Source organism: Anolis sagrei, chromosome 4 (assembly GCF_037176765.1).
Source record: "Anolis sagrei isolate rAnoSag1 chromosome 4, rAnoSag1.mat, whole genome shotgun sequence".
Taxonomy (NCBI): Eukaryota; Metazoa; Chordata; class Lepidosauria; order Squamata; family Dactyloidae; genus Anolis; species Anolis sagrei.
Genome location: NC_090024.1, coordinates 90492719 through 90508583, shown reverse-complemented (window position 1 = coordinate 90508583; position 15865 = coordinate 90492719). Strand labels below are relative to the sequence as shown.

Genomic DNA, 15865 nt, shown 5'->3' with positions numbered 1-15865 from the left:
GAAACCTTTCAAGTTGTTACATGTCTCCACAAGATTGCAGACACATTACTCTCTTACAACATTTAGGATTCTTGTGTGTGTGTGTGTGTGTGTCAGGAGTGACTTGAGAAACTGCAAGTCGCTTCTGGTGTGAGAGAATTGGCCGTCTGCAAGGACATTGCCTAGGGGACATCCTGATGTTTTGATGTTTTTTCATTCTTGTGGGAGGCTTTTCTAATGTTCCCACATGGAGAGCTGGAACTGGCAGAGGGAGCTCATCCGCACTCTCCCTGGGTTCGAACCTCTAACCCGTCAGTCTTCAGTTGCAAATCTTAAGGAGAAAAACAACAATCCTCAAAACTTTACTTATCATGTGAGGTGAAGTCCCTAGCCAGTTTCCAGTCAAAAAGTAGGTCCAGGCAACTATAATGAGTCAAAACCCAATGAATCTCTTCCTTAGAGGAAAAGCAGTTCTTACACTCCAAACTTTTCAAACCCAAAGGTGAACTTGTTCAACCAATTCAGAGATCTCAATTTTTCCAAGTTTCAGAAATCTTGGTGTAAAATCATAGCTATATGTTCATATCATTTATTTATCTGGAGATTTCCATTCTACTCTTAAGTAGGCCTGTTTGATCAAGAAAAAATTTGTTTCTAAATTCGATTCGTAATTGGGGTGTTTTTTTGTTTCGATATTTAAAATATTTACAAAACTTTCCAAAAAAATGTTTTGTTATTTACGAAAATTCGTAAATATTTACAAAACATTTTAGAAACAAATTTTTTCTTGATCAAACAGGCCTAAGTGTGAATGTTGCAGTAATGGTCACCTTGATCAATGATTAGCATTGAATGGCTTTCATTTCTCCCACCCTGGACATTCCATAGATAATATTAGATGATATAACTCTCCATTTGCCTAGTTTCCAACAGACCTCTGAGGATGATGCCTGCCATAGATGTGGGCAAAATGTCAGGAGAGAATGCTTCTGGGTCATACATACAGGCAGCCCTGAAAACTCACACAAGCGGCCTCCGCGCGCCATCCGGCTCCGGCTCCTGCGCCCTTCTCCTCCTCCTCCTCGGGTGAGCGCGCGCGCGCCATCCAATCGGCTCCGGCTTCTGCGCCCCCCTCCTCCTCCTCCTCCTAGCACTTCCTGCAACACAGCTGGGAGGAGGAGGAGGAGGAGGAGGGGGGCGCAGAAGCCGGAGCCGATTGGATGGCGCGCGCGCGCTCACAAGCGGCCTCCGCGCGCCATCCGGCTTCTGCGCCCCCCTCCTCCTCCTCCTCCTCCTCCTAGCACTTCCTGCAACACAGCTGGGAGGAGGAGGAGGAGGGGGGGGCGCAGAAGCCGGATGGCGCGCGGAGGCCGCTTGTGAGCGCGCGCGCGCCATCCAATCGGTTCCGGCTTCTGCGCCCCCCTCCTCCTCCTCCTCCTCCTCCCAGCTGTGTTGCAGGAAGTGCTAGGAGGAGGAGGAGGAGGAGGAGGGGGGCGCAGAAGCCGGAGCCGATTGGATGGCGCGCGCGCGCTCACAAGCGGCCTCCGCGCGCCATCTGGCTTCTGCGCCCCCCTCCTCCTCCTCCTCCTAGCACTTCCTGCAACACAGCTGGGAGGAGGAGGAGGAGGGGGGGCGCAGAAGCCGGATGGCGCGCGGAGGCCGCTTGTGAGCGCGCGCGCGCCATCCAATCGGCTCCGGCTTCTGCGCCCCCTCCTCCTCCTCCTCCTCCTCCTCCCAGCTGTGTTGCAGGAAGTGCTAGGAGGAGGAGGGGGGCGCAGGAGCCGGAGCCGATTGGATGGCGCGCGCGTCACGGTGCACTGCTGGGGTGCTTGGGAGCGCCGGATTGGCTCCCAGGCACCAGCAGCAGCACTCAGTCAGCACAGCAGCCCCATTAACGACACGAGCTGAAGCTCGTAAAATATATGGGGCTGCTGTTTCGATATTTTTAAACCCTTCCGGGTTTGAAAATGTGTTTTGATATCGCTTCGGAAATGGTAAAAATAACGATTTAATTACGAAATAACTAATTAACGAACTAAAACCGACAGGCCTACTCTTAAGTTCTATTCAGGGAAACTTACAATTTAAAATCAGAATGTAATAAAATCCAAATACAATGAAAAGGAAAGATTACAGATAACCTCTGCAATCTCAACAGGCAATAATCATATGAAGCAGAACACACCTAGAAGACAAAAAATTGCAGAAGAGGAGCCATTCATATTTCATGGGCAGAAATCTTCTACCTTATTGGTATAACCATTGAGAAGGCCCTATTTCTTGTAGCTGCCATGTGTATCTCCACCTCCATCCTGGGGGACAATGAACAAGTCCTTTTGATCTTAGGAAACATGCAGGATGGTATGGGATGAAATGATAGAGCCACACAAAGTGAATACAACACAACAGAAAAACAGAAAGATATGTGATTTCTGTCCCACTAAGGCACACAACTATAACAAAAAGCTATTTTCCCCATACTACTGCCTCCTCCAGCCCTCCCACTTTTTCAGGATAGGATATGGTCTATCTAACTGGTGTCATCTAGCAATAAGGCCATCATCGCTTTGGATTTCCAGCAGAGCTACAGCATTAAACACAAATCCCAGGAGAGAGATGGGACACTATGATATGCAGCTTCCCTATCTCTCGTTACTTGAAAAACCTGTTCTTTTTTCCCTTATGAATGACATTGTAAACAGGCGTTGTGCCCAATACTATGATTAAAAATCAGCGGAGTCTCCCCTTGGACAGATAATATTGCTTCAGAGGCCCAGATAGCCCCAAGTGGAAACACATTAGCCATCCCAAATGAGACGTCATTTATTTTTTAAAATGCTTTATAAAATTTACCTAAAGCCTGCAATGCCTCAGAATGAATCTTTTGCAAAGAGAGCAAGGATTATACAAAACACAACCAACAGCTGCCCTCTCTATGGAGAAGATGTCAGTATTACAGGGAATTATTATTTATACCCCGCTTTTTCTCTCCACAAAGGAGACTCAAAGGTTTACTATCCAGGGCACCTTTAACTGCAGCCCCTTAATATAAAATAGTATATCAATCTACACTGGCATACAGTATTGCCTATGGAAAAGGGATATCAGATCATCAATTATCATAATGGGTACCCAGGCGGCAGAATTGGTTAACAGACAAGACCCCTGAGGCAGATTTACACTGTAAGGTACATTGGTCCTTTTCCAAAGCTACCTGGGTTAGCTTTTTCTTCTGACTGTTTTTTAACACCATATCTGATGAAAGGATGTGGAAAATCTTGCATAGTTTGATGTCTTTTGGGGAGCCAGCATGGTGTAGTGCAGTGGTTCCCAACCTTTGGTCCTCCAGGTGTTTTGGATTTCAGCTCCCAGAAATCCCAGCCAGCATACCAACTGATGAACCAACCTGGACACAGCATATTATTTGAGAACACAGAAATGCTGGACCACTCTAACAACCACCATGTCAGACTACACAGAGAAGCCATTGAAATCCACAAGTATGTGGACAATTTCAACAGAAAGGAGGAAACCATGAAAATGAACAAAATCTGGCTACCAGTATTAAAAAAAAATTACAACAGCAAAACAACAGAGAGGAAACAAACAAGGACATCTAATCACCTCCCAACAAAAGATTGCCCCAGGCACTGCGAGGCCATCAAATGCTAATCAAGGTGGTCAGTTGAAACATTCACACCTAGCTCCAATAGACAAGAGTTCTTTGTCCCACCCTGGTCATTCCACAGATATATAAACCCATTTTCCTAGTTCCAACAGACCTCACTACCTCTGAGGATGCTTGCCATAGATGCAGGCAAAACGTCAGGAGAGAATGCCTCTAGAACATGGCCATATAGCCCAAAAAAAACCTACAACAACCCAGTGATTCCGACCATGAAAGTCTTTGACAATACATTGAGCATACCAACTGTTAGGGATTAGGGGAGCTGAAGTCCAAAACATCTGGAGGATTAAAGGTTGGGAAACACTGGTGTAGTGGTTTGAGCACTGGACTATTGAGACCAGGGTTTGAATCTCCACCCAACCATGAAACCCACTGGGTGACTTTGGGAAGTTACTCTACCAACCATAGAGAAAGACAATAGCAAAGCTCTTCTGAACAAATCTTGCCAAGCAAACCCAGTGATAGGGTTAAAGTTTGGTTAGAAACAACTTGAAGATACACAACAAATAAAGGTGTTGCCAAAACACTGATAATCCTAGCTCCTACGTTCCTATTTACCCTGACCAAATAGTCAGGTCTGATGCAGTGTTCATTTGACACATTACCTCTTCTAACCTGCTAAAAGTCTCTAAGATGCTCTCCATTCCACATTAGCATTTGAAACTAAAAAGGGGGTAATCTTTATTTCCAAACAGATCATATCACAAGAGATAACAAGAATACATTCTTAGAGAGAACTCTTGACATTAAAGTACATATGGACTTAGATGACCTCAGTCCTCATTTAAGACCTTCACTGAGACTTGGACAATGAGTTGGTTATGTTGATCTGAGCTAAATCACAGAGAGTCTCTCTGCATCTGCTGAAACCAAGTTAGTCACAATAGGAAGAAAACAGAAGCCAGACTCGTTCGCACACCATGGTCTTGCATTATGATCATGACTGACAGAAACCCTCAGGCCCTTATGTTCCCTTCCTCCCTCCCTCTTGCTGCTTGGATACCATAGTATGCTGTGATAGCAAACTCATACCAACTGTTATTAGCGTTATCTTCTGTCTGCTGAAAAAAGCCAGGTTTCAAGAATGGATTATGAAGCAAGCGTATTCTTAGAAACTATGCTTTAACATAGAACTGTACTATTAAGCTTTAATTAACCTATAGTTTTTAAAGAAGTAGAGTGGAGTGAAATCTATAGTTTATAGGGAGAAGGAAGGGAAATAGAGGCCTCTTGCATCTTGGCACTAAAGCCTGGTTTAGCAATAGATGCAAATACAGCTTATAACTTCAATGTGTTGTCGAAGGCTTTCATGGCCAGAATCACTTGGTTGCTGTGAGTTTTCCAGGCTGTATGGCCATGTCACAGAAGCATTCTCTCCTGACGTTTCACCCACATCTATGGCAGGCAACCTCAGAGGTTGAGGGGTCTGCTGGAAATGAGTTAAGTGAGTATCTGAACCATGTAGTGGTTCCAGGGCTTGTTTTTCAAAGTGTTCCTATGTAGAAATTTGCTATGACCAGGCTTTTGAGGGCTCTCCATGGCTACTCCAGCTTTCTGTTCATAGAATTCATTGTCCCATCTGAAGTAGCTTGTGGTGAGGCAATAGTGAAACAGGGCTGAGATGTCTTCTGGGAAATTCTGGTTGATTCTTGCAAGGCCATTAAATGCTAATCAAGGTGGCCATTTGCAACATTCACACTTGCCTCAAGCAGACAAGAGTTCTTTCTCCCACCCTGGACATTATTCCACAGATATATAGACCCCACTTGCCTAGTTTCCAACAGACCCGTCAACCTCTGAGGATGCCTGCCATAGATGTGGGTGAAACATCAAGAGAGAATGCTTCTGGAGCATGGCCATCTAGCCAGGAAAACTCACAGCAACCCAACTTAGTAGTTGCTACTAAGCATTATGCTCAGAGTAAACCATATATAGGGTTTTTTTTGTTTTTTTAAAAACCCTATGCATTGAACATACCTATTTCCCACCCTTCCTCAGAGACTTCATGCATCAGGTTTCTGGGTGTGCTCTCACCCAGAACCAAATTTGTGTTAGCTTCAGCTGCATTATTCATTGTGATGTATCCTAAACCCACTAAAGTTAATGGGGATCGCTTCAATGTACAAGACAGGGAATTACAGAACAGGTTTTGGATTTGCGGTTTATACACAAACTAAAGACTACCCATTACCTTTACCAGAAACAGGAAATATTCCCTAAATTACACGAATGTCCAGTTTGGTAAGATGAAGCATCTTCTACAGATTTTGTGACTCTCTTCAAAATCGGAGATATACGGATGTTAATTTAGTTACCCAAATGTGAGCACTTACCAGTAAATAAAGGGGATAGAAAAATAGACAAAGTATCAGAATTTTCCAAAATTCAGCTGAAATTATCAGCAAGTAAAAAAGTAAAGGTTTCCCCTGACATTAAGTCTAGTCGTGTCTTGACTCTGGGGGATGGTGCTCATCTCCATTTCTAAGCCAAAGAGCAGGTATTGTCCGTAGACACCTATGAGGTCAGGTGGCCAGCATGATTGCCTAGAGCACTGTTACCTTCCCGTAGAAGCGCTACCTATTGATCTACTTATATTTGCATGTTTTTGAACTCCTCAGTTGGCAGAAGCTGGGGCTAACAGCAGGAGCTCACCCACTCCTTGGATTTGAACCACCAATCTTTCGGTCAGCAAGTTCAGCAACTCAGCGGTTTAACCCACTGCACCCTAAGGGGGCCCCTATCAGCAAGTAGTTACATATAAATGTCAATAGTCACCAAGTTGTGGTTTACTGCTGCTTTAATACATCTATTCCCAAGCCATAGAGTCATATTTCTCCAAAGGCAACTAATTGCAGATTGGCGCCATACTTTTCCCAAGGTGGCCTCAATCATATAATCCACCAAAAAACAGCTCTCCTGCAAACCCTACCTATTTTACAGCTGACTATTCAGGAGCAGTGCTCCGTGAACGGCACCCAAAGTTTCCTCTTCTCCTGCTTTCCTTGACAGCTGTAGAAATGTCACCTTGGAAAAGCGGCAGCTGTTACGAATTATCCACTTAGCTGAGCTCTCCCTGGAGTTCTTTAATTTTATTGCAAATGAAGGCACAAGGTGGGAAGGGAGCATGGAAGAAGTGGGGGGAGCTGGGTTGCAGGAGCCCCCCTTCCCTCCCGCACCATCCATCGCCACCATTTGTTATGCATTCTTAAGAAGGACAGCCTTGCAAAACTGTTGAAAAGAGTCTCCCATTCAGTAAAGAAACACATTTAAGGGATGCAAAAGCAGAACTACAAAAAAACAGTACTTAAGGAAAATCAGCCAAAGATCTGGTGATAATCCTACATTATTTTGGAGCTCTTCAGGGAAGGCCTGTGACCTCAACTCAAGAACAAAGGTGGAAAAAGAAGACCTGCCTGTGTTTTGTCAATCTCTGAAGGCAGGAAAAGGAATATCTAGATATATATGTGGTTTTAGATAAGGCAAAGAAATAATTCATACACTTCTATATCCAACATAGCACTAACCTTGAGAAGAAAGGCAGAGATAGATAACAGATTACACTATCTGCTGAGACAGTGACAAAATAAAGTCAGGGATCAAAGAACTGGGCAGTTTAAGAAACAATGAAGAGCCTAGCTCCCTTTGCTGTATTTAATTTGCCATATGCTACACAAATAAACACACGCACAACCCTTGCATTCCCTGCCCCCACAGTCTCAGCAACTTTACTGCATTAATAGTTTTTTCAAGCCTATTCCAAGGAAATATTGAATTGTTTCCAACCAGAATTACTACAGTGGATTGCCTGTTAGGACAGAACACTATGACTATCGTCTTGCGTTTACATTTTTAACTCGACAGAATATATTTTCCCCAAATATTAAGAATGTGTTGCCAAAGACAGAGGGACCACGATGAGAGATTTGAGTTGCTTTAATCTTTGCTTTCTGCTATCGTCACAGTTGAGGAAATAAACTAAAAAAAAGCTTTGAAATATATTAGCCCTGAATAGCTAATGAGCTAAATATTTTCCTCCTCTTGACGCGAGTAAGAGACCAGTCCCGACTCCAATGCGTGTGCGTTTGTGTGTTAATGAACTGCCGGACTCTGCTTTGGCTCCCTTCAAAATCAATGGTGATGCAACCCCAGATCTCTGTGCATGGCAACGCTCCAGAGGCAGCGGCACCAACCCAGCAACAGATCCCAAACATATTTTCGGTGGCATTACCTGAATCGCTCATTGCGTCGCCTTCATCCTTTTCTGCATGATGATATCAAGCAGGGGAAAGCGTTCAGCCACTTGCAGGCAGGAGGCGACAACCAGGAAACACCGTTGTGACAGAGCTTTGTTCTGCCTGCAGTGAATTACAGGAAGCCAGGGTTAGACAACAGCAGCAGTAGCAAATTGGGAAATCAAAGTATCCTTTCCAGCCTGGAAACGGACATAGATCGGAGGTGGCAGGGGAGAGGAATATTCAGACTATTCTATTGCACATCTCCATTTAACAAGCAAGCAAGTTTCTCGGTATCTTCCCCTTATCGCTCTTTCACAAACCCGCCTCCCCTTTAGCAATTCCCAGAGAGGGAAACAGACACCCTGTAGCTATTACAGATTAGAGTTGATGGGGATGGAGTAGAGTTGTCTGTCTAGAGAGGGCTATATATAAATACAGCCGCCGATCAACTTGCATAATCAGGCGTTGGGTTATCAGCGCCTGGACTCTCGAGCAAGCAAGCAAACCGCAAGCTTCCCACCCCCCTTTTAAAAGGAAAACAAACAAAAAGGGTGTGTGGGTTTCAGAACAAAAGCCTTGCCCCCCCTCCCTCCCCAGACAGAAAGAAGCATGCAAAAGCCCTTCTCCCTTCCCTCCCCCTTTTCGGTTATTTTGCAACCCGCAATGCTCATTTCTACCCCAAGCTCTTGCTCCCTCGCCTTGCCCTTCCAGCGATCGCTTCACCCCTGTCAAGCCAAATCGGCCAAATGAAAAGACCTCAACATCTGTCTCTTCTCTTCTTCCTCCTGGCCCCTCCTCCTCTTCCAGAAAAGAAAAGAGTGAGAAGGCTGGAGGTAGAGGAAGAAAACATATACCATCACCATACCCACCTTGCACTCTCTGCTTCTTTCCCCCACTCCCAAAAAATAATAATAAAGCAAGCTGCAGCTGGCTTGCTTAGAGGCACCTTCCTTTTCTTTTTTTTCTCTTTTGGTTTCAAGCTGGGAGTCTTTTTCTTGAAAGGGAAAAGAAGACGTAAAAAAGCTGCTAGGAAAGGAGCAAATGTGGGTGGAAGGGGATGCTGCTTTCCCACGTTTGGCCAAACCTCCAGGAGGCATCTAAGGACATCTTTCATCAGACCAAGACCCTCCTTTCTCTCCCTCCCCCCATTCCTTCCGCTTTGCTCTCAGACACACAATCGTGCCAGAGCTCAAACCCACCCCAGGTGATCTGCTCTACACTTTTACTGTCTAGCATGCAAAAACACCCGAAATGGCCCATTCAGTTGCTTGGTTGCTTTCTTCCTCCCCCCCCCCAACCTCCCCCCCCCCCCAAAAAAAACTCCAGGAAAAAAATCTAAGATGTGGAAAGGAAGCTCAGACAGTCTCAGAATCACGCATCATAATAATAGTCTCTCACTAAACCCATGGCAATTGGTCGGTGGCACATAAAGGTAGTTTTCTGTTCCTTCAGAGTTACTCTTCAAATCATTTATTTCGGTCATTGACCAGCACAGAAAATAGTCACATTTTCATACAAACTTGGAAGAGTTACTCTTAAAATAGGCCTATTACTCTACCCTATATCATACCATAACTATGTATTAACTCGATATCAATACTGAAATATAATTTATTATTTATCGAGATGAATAAAGCCAAACTTATCGTCAATGTTAAAAGGTAAAGCTAGTCCCCTGACATTAAGTCCAGTCATGTCTGACTCTGGGGTGTGGTGCTCATCTCCATTTCTAAGCCGAAGAGCCAGCGTTGTCCGTAGACACCTCCAAGGTCATGTGGCCGGCATGACTGCATCGTCAATGTTATTACCTATTTATTTCCTATATTTATACCCTGCTCTTCTCACCCCGAGGGGGACTCAAGAGTAGCCGTTTTACTCTATTATAAAAACAGCTTTGTGAATGGAGTATTAGTTCATTGAAGTTTTTTTTTTGCTGGTTGCTTGAGAGTTCAGGTTGGTTGTGTTCCAGTTAACTGAGAGTAATAGTAATAATAGTAAGTCATAAAATAAGTAATTATGCTGCTCAATGTATAATAATAATAATAATAATAATAATAATAACGCTCCAGCTTTGCAAGGGTCACATTCTGCTTGGAGGGATTATTTCCCCAACCAGAACATGGCCCTTGCAAATCTGGAGGAGTTGCTGTTGTTTTATTATTATTATTATTATTATTATTATTATTATTATTATTATTATTATTATTATTCCTACTCCAGATTTGCAAGGGACATGTTCTGGTTGGGAAGATGATGGTGGTGGTGGTGATGATTCCTACTTCTGGTTTGCAAGGGGCATGTTCTGGCTGGGAAGATTATTATTATTCCAACTCCAGCTTTGCAAGGGGCATGTTCTGACTGAGATTATTATTATTATTATTATTATTATTATTATTACTAGTAGTAGCATTATACTTCTCCCCAAGCAGAACTTGCCCCTTAGAAATCTGGAGTAATTATTATTACAATTCCCTTTGCATTTCCTGAATGTCAGAAAGTTGGACTAGATGGCCCATGTGGTTTCTATTCTTCTATGATTCTACTATTACTACTACTAGTCCATCTTTGCAAGGGCCTTTTTCTGGAAGAAAAGTGTAGTTGTTATCATTTCTTCCCAGTGAGAACATGCAAAATTGGAGCAATAAGTTATTATTTCTACCATACACAGAACATTACTATCTTGTTGCTGCTGCTGCTGCTGCTGCTACTACTACTACTCCAGCTTCGCAAGGGGCATGTTCTGATTGAGATTATTATTACTACTAGTAGTAGTAGTAGTATATTTCTCCCCATGCAGAACTCGCCCCTTGGAAATCTGGAGTAATTATTATTACAATGTCCTTTGCATTTCCTGAATGTCAGGGAGGTGGACTGGATGGCCCATGTGGTTTCTATTATTCTACTATTACTACTACTAGTCCATCTTTGCAAGGGCCTTGTTTCTGGAAGAAAAGTGTTGTTGTTATCATTTCTCCCCAGTGAGAACATGCAAAATTGGAGTAATAAGTTAAAATTTCTACCATACACAGAGCATTACTATCTTGTTGTTGTTGTTGCTGCTGCTGTTACTACTACTACTCCAGCTTTGCAAGGGATATGTTTCTGCAAGAAAATTATTATTGTTATTATTATAATTTCTCCCCAATCAGAACATGCAAAATTGGAGTAATAATAAGTGATTCTGTCTACCATACACTGAACAGTATTATTACTATTACTAATACTACTCCAGCTTTGCAAAGAGCATGTTTCGGGAAGAAAAGTATTATGGGCTTTATATTCTTTTAAACTTTGTAATGTTTTAAAATGTTTACTAATTTTAAAAAAACGTTATGTCGTGATATAACAGTTGAGTTAAATGTCATTTTAGTGTGTGCTGTCTAACTTGGTGGTTAGTTTGATGTCTATGTTTAATGTGTTATTTTTCAATTTATAGTATGTCTTGCTTATATGTAGGTTGTATTATAGTAGTTATATATTGTCAGCCGCCCTGAGTTCCCACTGGCGAGATAAGGTGAGATACAAATAAAGATTATTATTGTCGTTATTATCATCATCATTTCCCCCCAATCAGAACATGCAAAATTTGAGTAATAAGTGATTATTTCTACCATATACTGAGCATTATATTATTATTATTATTATTGCTGCTGTTGTTACTACTACAGCTTTGCAAGGGACATGTTTCTGCAAGAAAAGCATTATTATTTCTTCCCAATCAGAACACGCAATTGGAGTAATAGTAAGTGATTATCTCTACCATACACTGATTATTGTGGTTGTTGCTGTTACTACTAGTACCATTAATATTACTCCAGCTTTGTAAGGGGCATGTTTCTGGATGAAAGATTATTTTTGTTATTGTATTGTTGAAGGCAACCATGGACGGAATCACTGGGTTGCTGTAAGTGTTTCAGGCTGTATGGCCATGTTCCAGAAGCATTCTCTCCTAACATTTTGCCTGCACATATGGCAGGCATCCTCAGAGGTTGTGAGGTCTGTTGGAAACTAGGAAAATTGGGTTTATATATTCCAGGGTGGGAGAAAGAACACTTGTCTGTTGGAGCTAGGTGTTAATGTTTCAATCGGCCACCTTGTTTAGCATTTAATGGCCTAGCAGTTTTCAAGATGTCGCTTCTTACTCTCTGGGGGAAACGTCAGGAGAGAATGCTTCTAGAACATGGCCACACAGCCTGACAAACTTAAAACAACCCATTGTTGTTATTGTTATCATTTTTCCCCAATCAGAACATGCAACACTGGAGTAATAAGTATTTATTTCTACCATACATTGAGCATTGTTGTTGTTGTTATTATTTATTACTACTACTACTCCAGCTTTGCAAGGGGCATGCTTCTGGAAGAAAAGCACTATTATTATGTCTCCCCAATCAGAACATGCAACATTGGATTAATAAATATTTATTTCTACCATACACTGAGCATTATTATTATTATATTACTACTACTCCAGCTTTGCAAGGGATATGTTTCTGGAAGAAAAGTACTATTGTTATTCTTATTTTTCCCCAATCAGAACATGTAACATTGCAGCAGTAAGTATTTATTTCTACCATATGCTGAAAATTATTATTATTATTATTATTTTACTACTACTACTCCAGCTTTGCAAGGGGCATGTGCTTCTAGAAAAAAAGTAATTCTGTCTACTATACACTGAGTATTATTATTAATAGTAGTCCAGCTTTGCAAGGAGAATATTTCTACAATTATTATTATTATTATTACTTACACTGAGCATTATTATTGTTATTACTATTATATTACTACTACTACAGCTTTGCAAGGGGCATGTTTCTGGAAGTAAAGTATTATTACTATTATTATTTCTCCCCAATCAGAACATGCAATATTGGAGTAATAATAAGTAATTCTGTTTACCATACACTAGGTATTATAACTAGTAGTAGTAGTCCAGGTTTGCAAGGGTAATATTTCTACAATTATTATTATTTCTCCCTAATCAGAACATGCAACATTGGAGTAATAGTAAGTAATTATGTCTACCATACACTGGGTAGTATGACTAGTAGTAGTAGTCCAGCTTTGCAAGGGTAATATTTCTACAATTGTTATTATTATTATTATTTCTTCCTAATCAGAACATGCAACATTGGAGTAATAGTAAGTAATTCTGTCTACCATACACTGGGTAGTATGACTAGTAGTAGCAGTCCAGTTTTGCAAGGGTAATATTTCTATTATTATTATTATTATTTCTCCCTAATCAGAACATGCAACATTAGAGTAGTAGTAAATAATTCTGTCTACCATACACTGGGTATTATGACTAGTAGTAGTCCAGCTTTGCAAGGGTAGTATTTCTATATTATTATTATTTCTCCCTAAACAGAACATGCAACATTGGAATAATAGTAAGTAATTCTGTCTACCATACACTGGGTAGTAGGACTAGTAGTAGTAGTCAAACTTTGCAAGGGTAATATTTCTATTATTATTATTATTATTATTATTTCTCCCTAATCAGAACATGCAACATTGGAATAATAGTAATTCTGTCTACCATACACTGGGTAGTATGACTAGTAGTAGTAGTCCAGCTTTGCAAGAGTAATATTTCTACAATTATTATTATTATTATTATTTCTCCCTAATCAGAACATGCAACATTGGAGTAATAAGTAATTCTGTCTGCCATACACTGAGTAGTAGTAGTAGTAGTCCAGCTTTGCAAGGAGAATATTTCTACAACTATTATTATTACTCCCCAATTGGAGTAATAATAAGCTATTTTGTCTACCATACACTGAGTTATAGTATTATTATTCTTCTTCTTTCTGCCCCACGCTGGGCATGAGATTCACCTGCAATTCCAGTGTCCTTTGCATGAACCATGACCCCACTCCTGAAGGAGCCAAGGCAGGACTCCCCTTCCTTGCAGGGCATTCAACAGGTTGGAGGCAAAGGGTGGAAGCTGACAAAGGAGGGAGCAAAAGGGGGGCATGCCTAGACCATGGCTGGGGGCACCTATAAGCTTCCAGGAGCCCGCTTTCCTCCCCCACCCAAGCCAAACCCTTGCCAGACTGGGATGTGACTTGGAGGCTGACTTTCCCTCTCTGCTGTAAGACTGAAGGAAAGCATATGCTGCGCTTACACGGTTCGGAGCCCCTTTCCCGCCGCTCGCGACGCCTCCGCGCCTCACCTCGTCCACCCTCGCGAAGACACTGAAGACTGAAAGGCAAACTCTCCCCCCCCCCGGGGGCGGGGCGGGAGTGGAGGAGGCCACGCCCACTTCACTCCCGCCCCGCCCCTTTGAGGAGAGCTTGCTCTTAAAGCGCCTGCCCTTCCAAGGAAGCCCATCAACAATGGTTTACACCATTTCTGCCTCCTAAGGGCCCTTCCAGACAGGCCCTAGATCCCAGGATCTGACCCCAGGTTTTATGCTTTAACATGGATTATATGAGTCCACACTGCCAGATAATCTGGGATAAACAGAAAACCTGGGATCAAACCCTAGGATATAGGGCCTGTCTGGAAGGGCTCTTAGGCAGCAGAAATTGTGTGAAACATTGTTGATGGGCTTCCTTGGAGGGCCACAAGTTACATTTTGCACCAACACTGTAATAAATAATAATCTATATAAATAAAAATGTAATGTTCGCTTGTGATATTAACAGAACTCAAAAACCACTGGGGGAATTGACACCAAATTTGGCAGCAAAAGACATTCTTATCCAATCTATGTTTTGCAAACAAAAAAATATTTAAAAAGGAAGGAGAAATGACTTTAATATTCCCCCCCCCCAAAAAAAAAAGCACCTAACTGAGCATGCGCAAGAGGCCCTCTCAGCGTGTACGAGAAGACTGAGGCACCAACTGGAAGTGTCCTTTGGTTTTGGAGTTGTAGTTCACCTATATCCAGAGATCATTGTGGACTCAAACTGTTCTATCGCCGCTGGACCTGAAATGAATTGCCTTTAAGAGAGGATGTATGGCTTGGATCCAGCAGGAAGCCAGGGGCCCCGAAAAGAAGCCTTTAGAGAAATTTCCCTTATTAAACAGTCTTTATGAGGCTTGAGCTTAAATATAACAGTCTTTTATTGATGAACAAACAGGAATTGTAAAGCTTTCTTAACAGTCTCTTGGCTCTTGCAATCTTGTTCACAGGGAACAGGCACTATCTTCAAAAACCTTGTTTAAAGGAAAATTCCCCTTTCTAACTCCTCCCAGGCTGCTGTGAACCTAAACTTTATTGATGTGGATTCACTACCGGGCTGAACTGCGTCTCAACGCCGAGTGAACCTATCAAAAGGCTTGTAATCACTTAGCTGCTTTGATGGTTAGAGCTGTCATTCCCTCCGGAATTCCTCAGGGCTGGAAGGCTGTTTCCCCGGAACCTTTGGGAATCTTTAGAGGCTCTCAAGACTGTTCTCCCCCGGAAAGTCTTAAGAGACAAAGCCTTTGCACAGGAGGACGTCTGTATACATCCTCTGCATTGACTTTCTTTGCTGAGACTAACTGAAAAATGGCCCCTTCCCTCCAAAAAACCCAGAGAGGGGCGGGACCAGGGATCCTAACTATAATAGACAGGTAGCTTGCCCTATGATTGCAAACTATAACAGGAAGCAATCCCAAGCCTGGGATTGCAAACCAACATTTAATTCAAAGCAAATAAAATTGGAGCTCCTGGAACAGCTGTTCCAGAACACAAACAATGATGGATCGGGACCAACCTCTACATGAATACTCAGTATGCCCAAATGGGAACACTGATGGAGTTTTGGGAAAATAGAATCTTGACATTTGGGAGTTGTAGTCACTGGGATTCACAGTTCACCTACAATCAAAGAGCATTCTGAACCCCACAAACAACAGAATCGGGGCAAACTTCCCACACAGAACCCCCATGACCAACAGAAAATGCTTAAAGCCATCCAGTCCAACTCCTTTTACCAGAGCAAGAAAACATAATCAAAGTCCT

General features: G+C 42.3%; 1 protein-coding gene across 5 annotated transcripts in view; it reads right to left on the bottom strand.

Annotated features, from left to right (window-relative positions):
• RNF152 (ring finger protein 152) overlaps positions 1 to 14129 on the bottom strand; it is a 64008-nt gene extending 49879 nt beyond the window's left edge. Inside the window, exons 1-2 of one of the 5 annotated variants that reach the window (XM_060774702.2) lie at positions 14039 to 14129; positions 7896 to 8022 (exon numbers count right to left, since the gene is read on the bottom strand). The gene's annotated coding sequence lies outside the window, so the exon portion shown is untranslated. Of the gene's footprint in view, positions 1 to 7895; positions 8023 to 8579; positions 8684 to 8771; positions 9019 to 14038 lie in introns of those variants that run through there. The other 4 variants (XM_060774704.2, XM_060774700.2, XM_060774705.2 and 1 more) reach the window with 4 other exon arrangements.
• Between the last annotated feature and the right edge of the window lie 1736 nt (positions 14130 to 15865).